Raw genomic sequence first — 15,798 nt, 5'->3', positions numbered from 1 at the left:
TTTCTCTTTTTGAACTGTTTTAGGAAGTGGCAGTTACTGGTGACTGCCAAAGGGTGGACTGTCAAAGTCGGAAAAATATCACGCTACACGTTGCCATATATTCACCTCATGCGCTTGCCCGCTGCACATGCACTTTCTCTGGCGTGCGTGCACATATTCGCAATTGCGTGACGGCGCCTCTACGGGCGTGCGCTCGAGCGCATGGTATGTGCATTTACGGTAGAGTTTGTGTGCGTCTAGCGAGCGACTCAATCGCTGCTTAATAAATCCATATAGCAGGTTTTATTGGTAATGTTCCCCTTAGTGATAACTGTAAGTTTGTTTAAAGTGAGTTGGTCCCTGGACAAGGGAATTCCTCTTTTCATGGCACAAAGGGCCAGACAGGGTTTGAGCACTTGTGTTTGGTACCTAACCGAAGAGTATTTTATTAGAAACAATCCGGTGCTGGTTAGGTAAAGATTAATCGCTCCGGCGTATAGTTATGGCCATTAGTAGTTTCTGGACATTTATTTATTGTCCATGTGTTGGAAATCCTGAGTTTCCCTCCCACCTGAGCAATTTGATATAGTCACAGCCCACCTGTTCAAACTAACCTATGACCTTTTGTTATGATGCGAGGAGACATTCCTGTGTCCAATGAACAATGAGATTATAGGTCCCTTTGTAGTGTATATAAGAACAAGCCAGCCTGAAGCAGCTCAGTCTCAATCTCCACAAACGGTTTTCATCTTGACTAACTTGGAGCTGGTAACCAGGACTAGCGCAGCGATTCGTTCCTAGTGTGTGTAAGTAATTCTCTGTAATCAACTTGTTCTCTGTTTGTATTGGCCATACTCTCTCTCTCACTCTGTTATAGTATAAGATTGTGACGCTATTGTATATTTCTGTCTAGATATTCTGTTAGAATGATATGTTAGCTTGTAGTGTGTGACTTGTAAACTGTGTACCCCTTTTGATACATCTAAAAGCTCGTTAGTAAAGGTGTTGGAACCTCAGCAGGGTGTCTGTGTCTCTCTAGCTAGTACAAAGAGTTCCTGAGTATCTCAATTGCTCAAACAGCTTGCATACTCACAAAGGTTCAGTGTTATACCATTATAGTACCACGGTATTAAGGTTTACAGTGTAAGCATATTCTGTGTTTAAAGTTTATAAAGGTTACTGTCTGTGTGTATGCTCGCTGTGGGTATTCCGTACACCCAGCACGGCGTGTGTACTTAATTTGCGTACCACGTGCGAGGTCTTCATACGCAAATAGCGTACGGAGTGCGTAGCATGTGCACGTGGTTTAGCAGCCATTACGGCTACACGGTATTAGAGATGAGCGGGTTCGGTTCCTCGGAATCCGAACCCCCCCGAACTTCAGCCTTTTTACACGGGTCCGAGGCAGACTCGGATCTTCCCGCCTTGCTCGGTTAACCCGAGCGCGCCCGAACATCATCATCCCGCTGTCGGATTCTCGCGAGGCTCGTATTCTATCGCGAGACTCGGATTCTATATAAGGAGCCGCGCGTCGCCGCCATTTTCACACGTGCATTGAGATTGATAGGGAGAGGACGTGGCTGGCGTCCTCTCCGTTAGAATAGAGACACTTGAGTTGATTTACTACTAACTTAGAAATTTTGGGGAGCATTAGGAGTACTCAGAGTGCAGAGTTTAGCTGATAGTTACTAGTGACCACCACCAGTTTTATTTATTATTTAATATAATCCGTTCTCTGCCTGAAAAAAAACGATACACAGTCACATACCATATCAGTGCTCAGCCTCAGTGTGCTGCATGATAATATCATCTATGTATATCTGACTGTGCTGAGTGCTCACTGCTCACACAGCTGAATTGTGGGGGAGACTGGGGTGCAGTTATAGCAGGAGTACAGTGCACACTTTTGCTGCCAGTGTGACTGACCAGTGACCACCAGTATATTGTCTGCCTGAAAAAGTTAAACACTCCTGTGGTGTTTTTTTTTTATTCTATAAACGCATTCTGCTGACAGTGTCCAGCAGGTCCGTCATTCATTATATTATATAAATATTTACCTGCAGTAGTGTTATATTTTTTTTGTTCATCTCTATCATCTTTATCATCTCTATATTAGCAGACGCAGTACGGTAGTCCACGGCTGTGGCTACCTCTGTGTCGTCAGTGCTCGTCCATAATTGTATACCTACCTGTGGTGGGGTTTTTTTTTCTATCTTCTTCATACTAGTAGTTTAGGAGTCTGCTGACAGTGTCCAGCAGGTCCGTCATTATATTATATATACCTGCAGTAGTGATATATATATATATTTTTTATATCATTATCATCTCTATACTAGCAGACGCAGTACGGTAGTCCACGGCTGTAGCTACCTCTGTGTCGTCAGTGCTCGTCCATAATTGTATACCTACCTGTGGTGGGGTTTTTTTTTCTATCTTCTTCATACTAGTAGTTTAGGAGTCTGCTGACAGTGTCCAGCAGGTCCGTCATTATATTATATATACCTGCAGTAGTGATATATATATATTTTTTATATCATTATCATCTCTATACTAGCAGACGCAGTACGGTAGTCCACGGCTGTAGCTACCTCTGTGTCGTCAGTGCTCGTCCATAATTGTATACCTACCTGTGGTGGGGTTTTTTTTTCTATCTTCTTCATACTAGTAGTTTAGGAGTCTGCTGACAGTGTCCAGCAGGTCCGTCATTATATTATATATACCTGCAGTAGTGATATATATATATTTTTTTTACATCATTATCATCTCTATACTAGCAGACGCAGTACGGTAGTCCACGGCTGTAGCTACCTCTGTGTCGTCAGTGCTCGTCCATAATTGTATACCTACCTGTGGTGGGTTTTTTTTTTCTATCTTCTTCATACTAGTAGTTTAGGAGTCTGCTGACAGTGTCCAGCAGGTCCGTCATTATATTATATATTCCTGCAGTAGTGATATATATATATTTTTTATATCATTATCATCTCTATACTAGCAGACGCAGTACGGTAGTCCACGGCTGTAGCTACCTCTGTGTCGTCAGTGCTCGTCCATAATTGTATACCTACCTGTGGTGGGGTTTTTTTTTCTATCTTCTTCATACTAGTAGTTTAGGAGTCTGCTGACAGTGTCCAGCAGGTCCGTCATTATATTATATATACCTGCAGTAGTGATATATATATTTTTTATATCATTATCATCTCTATACTAGCAGACGCAGTACGGTAGTCCACGGCTGTAGCTACCTCTGTGTCGTCAGTGCTCGTCCATAATTGTATACCTACCTGTGGTGGGGTTTATTTTTCTATCTTCTTCATACTAGTAGTTTAGGAGTCTGCTGACAGTGTCCAGCAGGTCCGTCATTATATTATATATACCTGCAGTAGTGATATATATATTTTTTATATCATTATCATCTCTATACTAGCAGACGCAGTACGGTAGTCCACGGCTGTAGCTACCTCTGTGTCGTCAGTCACTCGTCATCCATAAGTATACTAGTATCCATCCATCTCCATTGTTTACCTGAGGTGCCTTTTAGTTGTGCCTATTTAATATGGAGAACAAAAATGTTGAGGTTCCAAAAATAGGGAAAGATCAAGATCCACTTCCACCTCGTGCTGAAGCTGCTGCCACTAGTCATGGCCGAGACGATGACATTCCATCAACGTCGTCTGCCAAGGCCGATGCCCAATGTCATAGTACAGAGCATGTAAAATCCAAAACACAAAATATCAGTAAAAAAAGGACTCAAAAATCTAAAATAAAATCGTCGGAGGAGAAGCGTAAACTTGCCAATATGCCATTTACCACACGGAGTGGCAAGGAACGGCTGAGGCCCTGGCCTATGTTCATGGCTAGTGGTTCAGCTTCACGAGGATGGAAGCACTCAGCCTCTCGCTAGAAAAATGAAAAGACTTAAGCTGGCAAAAGCACAGCAAAGAACTGTGCGTTCTTCGAAATCACAAATCCACAAGGAGAGTCCAATTGTGTCGGTTGCGATGCCTGACCTTCCCAACACTGGACGTGAAGAGCATGCGCCTTCCACCATTTGCACGCCCCCTGCAAGTGCTGGAAGGAGCACCCGCAGTCCAGTTCCTGATAGTCAGATTGAAGATGTCAGTGTTGAAGTACACCAGGATGAGGAGGATATGGGTGTTGCTGGCGCTGGGGAGGAAATTGACAAGGAGGATTCTGATGGTGAGGTGGTTTGTTTAAGACAGGCACCCGGGGAGACACCTGTTGTCCGTGGGAGGAATATGGCCATTGACATGCCTGGTGAAAATACCAAAAAAATCAGCTCTTCGGTGTGGAAGTATTTCAACAGAAATGCGGACAACAGGTGTCAAGCCGTGTGTTGCCTTTGTCAAGCTGTAATAAGTAGGGGTAAGGACGTTAACCACCTCGGAACATCCTCCCTTATACGTCACCTGCAGCGCATTCATCATAAGTCAGTGACAAGTTCAAAAACTTTGGGCGACAGCGGAAGCAGTCCACTGACCAGTAAATCCCTTCCTCTTGTAACCAAGCTCACGCAAACCACCCCACCAACTCCCTCAGTGTCAATTTCCTCCTTCCCCAGGAATGCCAATAGTCCTGCAGGCCATGTCACTGGCAATTCTGACGAGTCCTCTCCTGCCTGGGATTCCTCCGATGCATCCTTGAGTGTAACGCCTACTGCTGCTGGCGCTGCTGTTGTTGCTGCTGGGAGTCGATGGTCATCCCAGAGGGGAAGTCGTAAGACCACTTTTACTACTTCCACCAAGCAATTGACTGTCCAACAGTCCTTTGCGAGGAAGATGAAATATCACAGCAGTCATCCTGCTGCAAAGCGGATAACTGAGGCCTTGGCATCCTGGGCGGTGAGAAACGTGGTTCCGGTATCCATCATTACTGCAGAGCCAACTATAGACTTGTTTGAGGTACTGTGTCCCCGGTACCAAATACCATCTAGGTTCCATTTCTCTAGGCTGGCGATACCGAAAATGTACACAGACCTCAGAAAAAGACTCACCAGTGTCCTAAAAAATGCAGTTGTACCCAATGTCCACTTAACCACGGACATGTGGACAAGTGGAGCAGGGCAGACTCAGGACTATATGACTGTGACAGCCCACTGGGTAGATGTATTGACTCCCGCCGCAAGAACAGCAGCGGCGGCACCAGTAGCAGCATCTCGCAAACGCCAACTCTTTCCTAGGCAGGCTACGCTTTGTATCACCGCTTTCCAGAATACGCACACAGCTGAAAACCTCTTACGGCAACTGAGGAAGATCATCGCAGAATGGCTTACCCCAATTGGACTCTCCTGTGGATTTGTGGCATCGGACAACGCCAGCAATATTGTGTGTGCATTAAATCTGGGCAAATTCCAGCACGTCCCATGTTTTGCACATACCTTGAATTTGGTGGTGCAGAATTATTTAAAAAACGACAGGGGCGTGCAAGAGATGCTGTCGGTGGCCAGAAGAATTGCGGGACACTTTCGGCGTACAGGCACCACGTACAGAAGACTGGAGCAACACCAAAAACGCCTGAACCTGCCCTGCCATCATCTGAAGCAAGAAGTGGTAACGAGGTGGAATTCAACCCTCTATATGCTTCAGAGGTTGGAGGAGCAGCAAAAGGCCATTCAAGCCTATACAACTGACCACGATATAGGAGGTGGAATGCACCTATCTCAAGCGCAGTGGAGAATGATTTCAACGTTGTGCAAGGTTCTGCAACCTTTTGAACTTGCCACACGTGAAGTCAGTTCAGACACTGCCAGCCTGAGTCAGGTCATTCCCCTCATCAGGCTTTTGCAGAAGAAGCTGGAGACATTGAAGGAGGAGCTAACACTGAGCGATTCCGCTAGGCATGTGGGACTTGTGGATGGAGCCCTTAATTCGCTTAACAAGGATTCACGGGTGGTCAATCTGTTGAAATCAGAGCACTACATTTTGGCCACCGTGCTCGATCCTAGATTTAAAACCTACGTTGTATCTCTCTTTCCGGCAGACACAAGTCTGCAGGGGTTCAAAGAACTGCTGCTGAGAAAATTGTCAAGACAAGCGGAACGCGACCTGTCAACATCTCCTCCTTCACATTCTCCCGCAACTGGGGGTGCGAGGAAAAGGCTCAGAATTCCAAACCCACCCGCTGGCGGTGATGCAGGGCAGTCTGGAGCGACTGCTGATGCTGACATCTGGTCCGGACTGAAGGACCTGCCAACGATTACGGACATGTCGTCTACTGTCACTGCATATGATTCTCTCACCATTGAAAGAATGGTGGAGGATTATATGAGTGACCGCATCCAAGTAGGCACGTCAGACAGTCCGTACGTATACTGGCAGGAAAAAGAGGCAATTTGGAGGCCCTTGCACAAACTGGCTTTATTCTACCTAAGTTGCCCTCCCACAAGTGTGTACTCCGAAAGAGTGTTTAGTGCCGCCGCTCACCTTGTCAGCAATCGGCGTACGAGGTTACTTCCAGAAAATGTGGAGAAGATGATGTTCATTAAAATGAATTATAACCAATTCCTCCATGGAGACATTCACCAGCAGCAATTGCCTCCACAAAGTACACAGGGAGCTGTGATGGTGGATTCCAGTGGGGACAAATTGATAATCTGTGAGGAGGGGGATGTACACGGTGATGAATCGGAGGATGATGATGAGGTGGACATCTTGCCTCTGTAGAGCCAGTTTGTAGAAGGAGAGATTAATTGCTTCTTTTTTGGTGGGGGTCCAAACCAACCCGTCATTTCAGTCACAGTCGTGTGGCAGACCCTGTCACTGAAATGATGGGTTGGTTAAAGTGTGCATGTCCTGTTTATACAACATAAGGGTGGGTGGGAGGGCCCAAGGACAATTCCATCTTGCACCTCTTTTTTCTTTAATTTTTCTTTGCGTCATGTGCTGTTTGTGGAGTGTTTTTTGGAAGGGCCTTCCTGCGTGACACTGCAGTGACACTCCTAGATGGGCCAGGTGTTTGTGTCGGCCACTAGGGTCACTTATCTTAGTCAAACAGCTACCTCATTGCGCCTCTTTTTTTTCTTCTTTGCTTCATGTGCTGTTTGGGGAGTATTTTTTGGAAGGGCCATCCGGCATGACACTGCAGTGCCACTCCTAGATGGGCCAGGTGTTTGTGTCGGCCACTAGGGTCGCTTAGCTTACTCACACAGCTACCTCATTGCGCCTCTTTTCTTTGCGTCATGTGCTGTTTGGGGAGTGTTTTTTGGAAGGGCCATCCTGCGTGACACTGCAGTGACACTCCTAGATGGGCCAGGTGTTTGTGTCGGCCACTTGGGTCGCTGAGCTTAGTCACACAGCTATCTCATTGCGCCTCTTTTTTTCTTTGCGTCATGTGCTGTTTGGGGAGTGTTTTTTGGAAGGGCCATCCTGCGTGACACTGCAGTGCCACTCCTAGATGGGCCAGGTGTTTGTGTAGGCCACTTGGGTCGCTGAGCTTAGTCATCCAGCGACCTCGGTGCAAATTTTAGGACTAAAAATAATATTGTGAGGTGTGAGGTGTTCAGAATAGACTGAAAATGAGTGGAAATTATGGTTATTGAGGTTAATAATACTTTGGGATCAAAATGACCCCCAAATTCTATGATTTAAGCTTGTTTTTTAGGGTTTTTTGAAAAAAACACCCGAATCCAAAACACACCCGAATCAGACAAAAAAAATTCGGTGAGGTTTTGCCAAAACGCGTTCGAACCCAAAACACGGCCACGGAACCGAACCCAAAACCCGAAAAATTTCCGGTGCACATCTCTATACGGTATTAGTATATAGCTAATGTTAAAAGGTAGATCTCTGACTATCAATTGGGGCCTCGTCCTCCCTCCACATATCCACACTAGTGCAAACAGACTTTATCTGTCAGCAAGGGCGGGAAAGCAGTGTCCTTTCGTATCCGTATTGGTGGTGAGGGATTCAGTGGTGCTGACTAGATAAGCGTCTGTTACACTACGTTGTAGGAGTGCTGGTGGAATCCGGAACCAGAGGTAGGAACATTAAGCTATTTTCTTTGTAAATCTGGTTTTTATTTCTATTTGGTGCCAACTGCACACGCAGATTGGATGGCTTGTCTGTTTAAATAGGTTTAAAAGTATTTTTAATCGCTCTGCATAGCGTGATAGTTTTTAGCTCAGGCCTAGAATAACTTTAGGGGCTTGAATGATGACTTTCTTTGTGACAAAAGAAGCAGCATGGTCTGTCCACCATTTTGTGTAGCCCTCATGGATGTGGAAGGGGGAGGAGCAGTGGCCATTTTGGGAAGGTCAAAAAAAATTTTTTCCCTAAGCGGCTGATTTTCAGTTGACTCAGGAAATAATCAGCCATCCATTGTCAAAAATAAATCATCATTTAATGAGTTTAATGCATTTGTTTAGTCCATATCATAGTCAATCATAAGTGGTTCAGATAGAGTTTAATAAAAGTTAATAATAAATTAAATATTTGATTTAGGAAATACACAAATAAAACGTAGTTTTTTTGTTTTTGTTTTTTTTTTGTCACTGTCTCTCTTCAAGAGCTTTAACTCTGCTACTTCTGAGATGGGCCATTGAAATGCAAATGAACCTGTGTAACTGGTTTTGTTCCCTAGCAGTGAAGAGAATCGCCTTCACAGATTAGTTAAAAAGCACATTCATATGCAAATTAGAAGCTCTGAATAGGGTCTCATATATGTAATAGTGATTAGTACATATATGTAATATCTATATGTGCGTGCTTACATCAATGTATGTTATTAGATTAATTTAGAATTGCATTTTCATTTGTGTATTTTCACGTATCTCACTTTCCTGTTTTGCCATTTATCATTGATAACGTGCTGAGAAAGATTTGTTGCTATTTGTAGTTAAAAGTAAAAATAATACGTAAGGAAGTAATTTGTAAAACACGCACACGGCTTGCCTAAGATACAAGGAAGTTCTGTGTGGTGTTCAGTAGATGATTACAGTTAAAGATCATCTACATTGATATAAACGTGTTAATTGTATTTCTGTGGATATACCTGGCTGGCGTACACGTGTCTCTAACAAAGGGCGGGACTAGTGTACGCGACGCAAGGGCCGACGCACGGAGCGTATATTACGCAACGGAGCGTCTGGGTACGCCCACATAATACAAATCACACGATAGTATTGTTTTAGTTAGGCGATAAGGAGGCAACGCGATAATAGCGCAAATCGATCTCAGTGTCCAAAATTTTAAGCTAATAGATCCTTCTCTAGTTGCAACTCCTCGGGATTAGCCTGCGATACTGAATGAAAGGGATTTCTGCGCAGAAACGAAAGTAAAGAGTATATGAGGTGAAAGAGTGTGTGTGTATATATATATATATATAAGTTTCTAATTTTTGGGGTTGAACCACAGGAAATCATCGAGTTCTCGTGAGGTACATACGTTTAAGTGACTGCACGGTGGCTTGGGAGGCATCCCTTGTTAAACATTTAAAAAAGAGCATTAGAGTATAGCAGACCAGGAGGTCTACTGTAGCACAGACCAGGAGGTCCAGACAGACCAGGAGGTCCAGGTACAGCAGACTAAGAAGTCCGCTATAGATAAAGAGTAAAACAGCACAACACCAGAAAGGGTTGGTGCGGTACCCATATAGGCCATTAAGCTCAGGCTGAAGGAATTCGCAGCCACAATTTTCGATTCCACTGGTCGCTCCGCACATAAGATTAGTTGCTTATGTGCAGAACGATTGTACCGCACGTAATTGTGTGCATTAGTTAGTAACTTGACCCAGTACCATTTGCGTACGCTAGAGGGGTCATAAACGCTATTTGTACATTCTAACGTGATTTGTGTAATTTTTTATTTTAAGGGAAGTTCGCTGGTCACTTGGGAACTATCCAACAACCAATAGTTACTGGAAAGGGTTAAGTGCTCTTCGGATCACACCCACATGTTCCAGTAAATAGAGGTTCAGGCCGCAGGGGCCCTAGGTCGAGTACGCCAGCGCTAGGGCAGTGTGTGGGCGTATTGGTCGACGTGGGCGAGTGAGTGGAGTACTCGGTAAACTTCCGCCGCCGGCCTACCCCGGACATCTTGGTTTTTGTAAGGGTTCGCTGAAGACCCTGATTTGAAGGTCAGAGGTAGTGAAAGCAACACCTGCAAAGATGGGGGCCAGTTGTTCAGGTAGGGGGCGATCAACCTCGGTTCGGGTTGACTTAGTAAACCGGCCAATAGAGTCGGCAAGGATAACGTGTGATACAGACGGGAAGTCCGAAATGGATCACACACAAAGGTATTGTGCAATGAATGGGAAAGAATGACTGTGCATGACGGGGAAAAGTTCCCACGGGTAGGCAGTTTTGGTCCAGAGGTGTTACAAAATTTAAGGAGAAGGATATGTCTCATTAAATCTGCAAAGAGACGGATCAAACATTATGATTATTTACAGTTATGGCAACAGGAAGGTGAAATACAAGGAGAGTTAGCTTACACAGCTGACTCTCACTGTGGTAGGAAAAATATGGCAACAGGGGAGAAGGTGGTTACAGAGAATGGCACACTGGTGTATGATAAAAATGCACTTAGCAACTGTATTATAGATGATAAGGATAAGTGTAACAAATGTAACAATGATAAAAGTAAAACTGTTAAATGTACAACCGTTAACCTGTGCAAGTCGCACCCCATGTTAAACTTCCCTCAGGATTACCAGCAAGAAAGTGAGCCCAGCACGATGTCGGCACCTTTTCCAGCAGCCATCACACACAAGACATCCAGGTGGACGCGACCAATTCGGTAAAGGTAATAATCAAACCCCCTAACGGAGGGTCAGGTGAGGTCGTGTCCACAGGTACGTACGGTGTTATATATCACACACAAACAAATGTACCTCATATTGTAGAACCAACACAAGATGATGTAATTGAATTTAGTCCTGTCAGGGTGATCACAGTCCCCAATGGGAAGACTGACGCTCAGGGAATCATTCCCGTCAAGGACAGTGCAATGCGCCGTCCCTGGTCTCGGACGGAATTAAGGTCAATTATGTCTGAATTTCCTGATCCTAGGAAAGATCTAGTTGCATGTCAAAGGTTTATTAATGAACTAGGAAACTCCACAGAACCCACCAACAAAGATTGGCGGACAGTGCTGAGGGCAGGTTTGCCCTCCAGTGTTGACCCTGCGAAATTTATTGCTGATTGTAAATTAGACACAGAAGTACCTCAAACGGAGGAACACAATCAGGAATGTATTAAGCAGATCAACCGACAGTTAGGAGTATATTTCCCAGCCGTTGTCGAGTGGAACGAAATCTTCTCCATAAGACAAAACGAAGGGGAAAGTACTTCTAATTATTTCCATCGGGCATTGCAGGACATGACTAGGTATACAGGTATAGAAAACATTGAAACAAGTGCACCGCATAGAGAAGTAGCAGTATTTGTGTTAATGGATGGTTTAAAGGAAGTGTTGAGAGCAAGGATACAGACCACCAATCCATACTGGAGAAACAACTCAGTGACTGCATTAAGAAAGTCCGCTGTTGGGCATGAGCAAAACATCATCAAGCACAGGGAAACACAGAGAAGTAAGAAGCCTCAGATCCCTGTGGGTAAGTCAAAGGTGATAAGGTGCTATAATTGCCAGAAGGAAGGTCATTATGCAAGAGATTGTAGATCAAGAAATTTACAGAAGGTATATCAACCCCCTAGACAACAACATAACCACGGTATCCAAGGAATCAGGGAAGGACAGGGAAAGCGGTTGATGGTGATGAGCATCCAAGCGTTTGAGGAGGCATCAAATCAACCAAGACCTCAGGTCACTGGCACTTGGAGAAAGCCCAGGGTTTGTTCTCTTTGTAAAAGAGAAGGGCATTATGCCAGCAACTGTAACAGCCCACATAAAGTCAGACCCCCTAGACAAGAACATGAACAGAGTCATGATACACAAAATCGTAATCAGGTACCACATATGTAAAATTTTGAGCTACACCCATAATATGCAATCAGGAAAGGTGATCATTAGGACTGGTAGTAAACCTGAGGTTACAGTTAATGAAATTGGGAGGTCAGTTCCTTGTAGACACAGGAACGGCCGGGTAAACGTTGTAATTGATTTGTAAATGTTTTTTTTCCCCCCATCTCTGACGTTCATCGGCAGAACTCAAACATCACATAGCTACTTGGTCTTTGCAGAAGTCTACCTAACCCCAGTGTGACCTACCGACGTCGGTGTGTCCTGGCCAGGCACAAAAAAGGTGGAGTGTGGAAATACTGGTGGGAGAGACTGCGCAAAGATACCAATGGATGTGTTGGTGTGACAGCCTGATGGTGAACGGAAGATCTGACAATGTTTTTTGTTTGTTGCTTAATGCAAAATGTGATGAATTGTTCTCTCTCTCGGTTTTTTTTTTTCTCCTTCTCTCTCTCTCTCGTGTTCTCATGCTTTAAAGATGGTATGTCACACATCAGTTGAACAAATGGTAATGCAAGATTTTTGCTCCTTACAGAAAGATCGCAGATTTGGAAGGAATATTGTATCACCGGAGTGTTCGTTTGGAGGACTGAGAGACAGCACCTTTGAGATGACAGCAGAGCAAGAAAAACAACAAGACTAGAGGACATAAGACATCGTAACATTTTTCTTTCCCCTCAAAATATTTTTTTTGTACCCCCATTACAAATTTCTCTTTCTCCTCCTGTAAGATGGACTCGCCCCAAGATACTGCAGTCCGTGTTTTCCTGTTGACCATGATGTTGACCAGAGCAGTCTGTCTCGGTGAGAGTACCAGTGAGGTCGAGAAAGGATCCAGAATGGGTTTCCGATGACAGAGACGGAGGCATAAATTTCCAATAGAAACACAATCACCGAGCAAAGGCGAGTACCGGAAAACGATCTAGCAGCCATGTTATTTATAGACATTGTGAAGGATTGTTAGCTAAAGAGAACTGCATCTGTAGAACACTGTGACAGTATAGTTGAGGATGGGTGCATCAAGAAATGTCAGTCCAGTTTTAATGTCCACATGGACCGGCATCCATTGAGTGACTATCACTCCCTAGTGGGTAAAGTGTTAAATCAGACAGATTGTTGGGTATGCTCTCAAGTACCTCAAGGCCATAGCAAATCAGGACTAGTACCATTCCCTTTAACGGTAGGAGAGGTACTTGAGCTAAGTGGTGGGAGCCGGTGGACAGGAGGTTTAATATCTCTAGTCCTCCTAGTTTGAAGCTCCACCAATATCATGTGGATAGGTCCTTAGTGTGCTTTAACATTTCCAATCCCCGAAAGCCGGGAAATTGGGAAGTGTCATGGAGTAATCAAACCATGACATTTTCACATAGAGCCGACAGAATGCCCATAGACACACAACTTATACGCCAGATAGCCGACCATAGGAAATTCTTTCGGTATAGGTACACCTTAGGAAGTAGGACCATGCGAGTTGGAGAAGTATCACCAGGATACTGTGCACAGATCGTACAAACTGATACGTGTACTAAACAAATGGGAGAACTAGGGTTAGGAGATTTCACATGGAAAATTTGTAACATGATAATGTCATACTCCGTCCCATATGTTCTCCCCGATGATGCATATTTCATATGCGGGAGGAAGGCGTATAAGTGGCTTGCCCCAAACTCAGAAGGGTTATGTTATATTGGAAAAGTACTGCCTGAAGTAATGACTGTAACCCATAACAAAATGAAAGATATTCACCGCAGTGCCCAAGCTCCTTATACTCACACTCATTACGAGCACGTCGTTAAACGGCACCTGATAGAGAGGACAGAGCATTCAGCCTCTGATCTGATCCATGAATCCACCGGGATTCAATTCCTACTCGCGTTAGATATCACTCGTACCGCCAGAGGAGTGATAAATTATAAATATATATCTGCGCTTGCAAATTTATTAGACAATATCACCGAAATGTATGACGACACATTCAGGTACACTGGGAAAGAGTTACAAGCCTACAAAACAGAGCTGGTTCAGCATAGGATGATTCTCAATTACCTCACAGCTGTGACAAGCGGGTATTGTGTTACCCTGGCAACTCAATATGGAATAAAGTGCTGCACGTACATTACAAACAGCACGGAGGACCCAGCCGAGGTCATAGACCAAAAGATGGATGACATTTTACAATTAAAGTGGGAGTTTCGAAGGAAACACAATCTCACACTCGCTGCTGTGGGTAATGAGCTGACCAGTTGGGTGTCATGGTTGAACCCACGAAATTGGTTCTCGGGCTTAGGAGAATGGGCCCAAGGTATTATTATGGACGTAGGGAAATTTCTTTTGTGTATTCTGGGAGTCGTCATATTGGTTGGCCTGATATTTAGATGCGTTCGGGTTTTAGCGAAGCGTAAAAGTAATACCAGGGTGATGAGTCTAAGGAGCGAGGACACTGTACTAACAACAACTAATTTGATTTATGACCCAACGATAGAGACAATGTTGTGATGAAAATGTGATTCCACGGTCCGTTTCTTTCACCCGTTTCTCCTTTGTTTTCCTCCAAGGTACAAAGACATCCGCTTGGAAGAAGAATTTGACAACCTCTTTTATACAGACCATTGATGGACAATGCCATAGACCCCCAATATCCCTAGTGACTTTAACTTACACGATAGCCCAATACTTTAAAAGATTGTAAGTCTATGGACATTGAGAAAGCTTTTTGCTCACCATTTATAGCAAAAGCATCGGGAGACTACAGTCAACATGTACATCGAGACAAGACACAAGACAAGACCTCAATCAACAAATGTATATTAACCTCACATAGATTATGACTGCATTTGCCATAATTGCTTCTTATCTTCATTTCTACAACCTTCAGGTAATGACACACATAGTCGATAGGGAATATAGACACAGATATCAGCACTCACATATTCCCCCATTCATGTATCATCAACTAAATGTGCTCCCCCATTTGTTGCAACCAAAAGCCGAAAAGAGCTCGGTAAAGTTTGACAGCCCATCCACAGACCCTTAATACGGGATAAGAAGGATTCAAATGTATACTTCGCAATACCTCGAATCTTGATACATGACCCCTCAAACATGGATTCATACACACATGCTTCTACTATCTCACTAGGTCATACCCTTTTCCCACCTTCTTCTCTCCTCCCTTACCCAATCATAGAAATGTATTTACATATGACATATATTTTTTCTCTTTTTGAACTGTTTTAGGAAGTGGCAGTTACTGGTGACTGCCAAAGGGTGGACTGTCAAAGTCGGAAAAATATCACGCTACACGTTGCCATATATTCACCTCATGCGCATATTCGCAATTGCGTGACGGCGCCTCTACGGGCGTGCGCTCGAGCGCATGGTATGTGCATTTACGGTAGAGTTTGTGTGCGTCTAGCGAGCGACTCAATCGCTGCTTAATAAATCCATATAGCAGGTTTTATTGGTAATGTTCCCCTTAGTGATAACTGTAAGTTTGTTTAAAGTGAGTTGGTCCCTGGACAAGGGAATTCCTCTTTTCATGGCACAAAGGGCCAGACAGGGTTTGAGCACTTGTGTTTGGTACCTAACCGAAGAGTATTTTATTAGAAACAATCCGGTGCTGGTTAGGTAAAGATTAATCGCTCCGGCGTATAGTTATGGCCATTAGTAGTTTCTGGACATTTATTTATTGTCCATGTGTTGGAAATCCTGAGTTTCCCTTCCACCTGAGCAATTTGATATAGTCACAGCCCACCTGTTCAAACTAACCTATGACCTTTTGTTATGATGCGAGGAGACATTCCTGTGTCCAATGAACAATGAGATTATAGGTCCCTTTGTAGTGTATATAAGAACAAGCCAGCCTGAAGCAGCTCAGTCTCAATCT

The 15,798-nt window shown here is 44.1% G+C and overlaps 1 protein-coding gene across 6 annotated transcripts in view; it reads right to left on the bottom strand.

Annotated features, from left to right (window-relative positions):
- The window catches only part of CASKIN1 (CASK interacting protein 1), a 411,436-nt gene that overhangs the window by 145,431 nt on the left and 250,207 nt on the right, over positions 1–15,798 (bottom strand). The window lies entirely within an intron of this gene.

The sequence above is a fragment of the Pseudophryne corroboree genome, chromosome 7 (assembly GCF_028390025.1).
Source record: "Pseudophryne corroboree isolate aPseCor3 chromosome 7, aPseCor3.hap2, whole genome shotgun sequence".
Classification (NCBI taxonomy): Eukaryota; Metazoa; Chordata; class Amphibia; order Anura; family Myobatrachidae; genus Pseudophryne; species Pseudophryne corroboree.
Note: the sequence above shows the minus strand (reverse complement) of the source record. Positions and strands in the feature narration are given on the sequence as shown.